Consider the following 3528-nt stretch of genomic DNA (forward strand, 5'->3'; position numbering starts at 1 on the left):
AATGTAAACATGTTCATCAAAAGATTGTCATACAAAAAGTCAGTTATATAAGTTGTATAGGTAACGCTTTCTTTTACAACCCGCAAAGTACCGCGTAAGTACAGTGAAATTACAGTGTACTTTTCTGTACGTACTGTGTAAGTATAATGAACGTATGTGTAGGTATGAGGGAACAAACCGTAATGCTTGGGTAAAAAGGGGGTAACAACCAGATGTTCATCACGAAAATTACCGCGTAAGTACAGTGAAATAACGGTGTACTTTTCTGTACCTATAGTGTAAGTATAAATAACGTTTACGTAAGTATAAGGGAACAAACTGTAATGCTCGGGTAATAAGGGGATAACAACCAGCTATTCAGCATGAAAGGTACCGCGTAAGTACAGTGAAATAAGGTTGTACTTTTCTTTAAATTGCAAAAGAACAAACCATAATGTTTGCGTAAAAGGGGAGTAACAATAAGATATCTATCACGCAAAGTATATTAAGTTTACGATGTACATTTCTTCAAGTATTGTATACATATAAAGAATTATGCAAGGATGGTGACAACCTATTGCTATCTGCAAATGTACTGTATATGCACCTGCGTGAGTACATTAGTACTCTTATTCAGTGCTTGGGTTTTATATGGGGTGTTTAATGAATAAAAGGTTTACAACCTGTGAAATTATGAACCCTTATTGTATACTGTATGTATTTTAAATCTGCAATTCAATATAAAATATATTTCCATACACTACTTACCTTATGTTTACTCGTCGATCTCACCAAAGCCATCAATGTCTCCATAACTCACTATCAACAAATAACTTTGCATGACATAGGCCTACCGTCAGGGTTCAATGCAGATTAAAACAGGCTCGCATCTTTACTGCTGTTGCACAGGGGGGCTAACTGTTGCATTTCAGTAAATGTATAGCTGATGCTTTATAGAAAAATCTAGTAATTTGGTCTTCAATCAATAAAAACTGCTGCTGTAGTTTACTCTGTTCTTAGTGTTCAAGTATACACTAGTATGTTAAAGTTCAGCTTCTTCCCTCTTTGTTCCCTGTAGTTAAAGGGTAAATACAGTATTTGTTCCCTCCTTGTTCCCTGTACTTACAGGGTAAATACCACATTTGAGGGTTGTAAATTAAAGTGAAGCTTTGTTCCTCCCTTGTTCCCTGTACTTACAGGGTAAATACCACATTTGAGGGTTGTAAATTAAAGTGAAGCTTTGTTCCTCTCTTGTTACCTCCTTGTTCCCTGTACTTACAGGGTAAATACCACATTTGAGGGTTGTAAATTAAAGTGAAGCTTTGTTCCTCCCTTGTTACCTGTACTTACAGGGTAAATACCACATTTGAGGGTTGTAAATTAAAGTGAAGCTTTGTTCCTCTCTTGTTACCTCCTTGTTCCCTGTACTTACAGGGTAAATACCACATTTGAGGGTTGTAAATTAAAGTGAAGCTTTGTTCCTCTCTTGTTACCTGTAGTTAAAGGGTAAATACAACATTTGTTCCCCCCTTGTTCCCTTTAGTTTACAATGTAAAATCTTAAAGGCAGTGAAATAAATATACAAACACACAATATATTTCTTCTTTACTTTGTAACCTTTATTTTAATAAATAAGCATTTTAAAAGACTTCATATTAATCAAACATTGTCTTGTCTATCATTGCCTATACTCATTCATTTTCTTTTCGGCTTTGTCCTTTTGTTAATCTGGGGTCGCCACAGTGGAATAAACCACCATCTTATCCAGCATATGTTTTACGCAGTGGATGCCCTTCCAGCTGCAACCCATCTCTGGGAAACATCCATACACACTCACTCACACGCATTCACTACGGACAATTTAGTCTACCCAATTCACCTGTACCGCATGTCTTTGGACTGTGAGGGAAACCGGAGCACCCGGAGGAAACCCACGCGAACGCAGGGAGAACTCCATGCAGAAACCTTCTTGATGTGAGGAAACAGCACTACCTACTGTGCCACCGTGTTGCCACCCAGCTGCAACCCATCACTGGGAAACATCCATACATACTCATTCACACACATACACTACGGACAATTTTACCTTACCCAATGTCACCACATATTTTTGGACTTGTGGGAGCACCCGGAGGAAACCCACGCTAACATGGGGAGAACATGCAAACTCCACACAGAAATGCCAACTGACCCAGCCGAGGCTCGAACCAGCGACCTTCTTGCTGTGAGGCGATTGTGCTACCCACTGCACCTGCCTATACTTAAACAGCAAAATAACACATTATTTCCTTCCCCCTTTTTTTCTGGCATCTCTTGCTTGGCTTCCTCTTCTGCTCTTCTCAGCTTCCACTGAGGACTCTGATGGTGAGTGGCTGATGAAATCCCATGGGTCTTGCTGCTCTGCATTTATATAAAATATATAAACAGACAGAAAGGCTTTTAGTAAGCTATAGACATGTTTATTTTCCTGTTTAATGTGTGTGTAGTGGTTGTCCAACAATTTCACACACTAAACATTTACAGATACCATACAGACACTATACATTACTATCAAACAAAAGTACTATCATCAGATCATATGGGAGATTGTGATCATTTATAGTGATAATAATTAAAGCGCAGAGGGGAAAAGGCTTAAATATATGTGCAGGCAGTATAGACTTTGAAGTAAAGATTATTTGCAGTTCAGTGTACATATTTAAATTCTGTGTCACTCATTAAATGGTAAGTAAATGTAACGTTTGGGTTAACTACCCCTAAGGTTAGTTTTTGATTAAAGTACATGTCTTAACCCATCATTAGTCCTAAATAAAGTGAAAGATAACATAATATGGTTGATGTACTGTTATGGACCCTTTTTACATTTCAGCACAGTGAATGGGAAAGTACAACACATTTTTTTTACAATCTTCTTTGCTCAAATAAAATGAAAACTTTACGATGGTGTTGTCTCGACAATTAGAAAAATAAAAATATAGTGTGAAACTGATAACGCCAGCAAGAAGAGAGAATAGCTTCTAATTTACTCATGTCCATAGACACTGTTTGAAACACCTCACACATGTAATCATATTATATAATACATACGTAGATACAAATAAATGTTATTTTATAAAAAAAAATCATATAAAAAACTCAAGGATTTTAGATCCTGATGATCGTTAAACGCGTCATAACAGTGTTGTGAAAAGGGTGTAATTGTTAAAAATAGGTACAAACATCAGATATAAACAAAAACCTAAACAAACACTTATATGTACATAACGTCATAAAAATACTTGTTTTATTTACCTCGCGCTGCCGTCCTTGTACTGCCGTGAACAGGAAATTCTGGGAATGGAGGACGGAGAGTTGAATCGATTCGTCTTCAACAAACCGATCAGTGTGACATCAAAACATCGCGAGAACAACAGACAGCTCCGTGTGCATTAGAAATCCATCTCGCGATATTGTATCACTTCAGGTACGCGCCTACTGATTCGTTGATTCAAACGAGTTGTGAATCAAGAAGCCTCTAAAGATCCGAATCAAACTGCAGCAGCACGCCAC

General features: G+C 37.5%; 1 long non-coding RNA gene across 1 annotated transcript; it reads right to left on the reverse strand.

Annotated features, from left to right (window-relative positions):
- Positions 1-1677: 1677 nt before the first annotated feature.
- Positions 1678-3317, reverse strand: LOC141380834 (uncharacterized). The gene is made up of 2 exons (XR_012399736.1): positions 3271-3317; positions 1678-2379 (listed from the first exon to the last, which is right to left on the reverse strand). It is a non-coding gene; the product is annotated as an uncharacterized lncRNA (long non-coding RNA).
- Between the last annotated feature and the right edge of the window lie 211 nt (positions 3318-3528).

The sequence above is a fragment of the Danio rerio genome, chromosome 24, assembly GCF_049306965.1.
Source record: "Danio rerio strain Tuebingen ecotype United States chromosome 24, GRCz12tu, whole genome shotgun sequence".
Classification (NCBI taxonomy): Eukaryota; Metazoa; Chordata; class Actinopteri; order Cypriniformes; family Danionidae; genus Danio; species Danio rerio.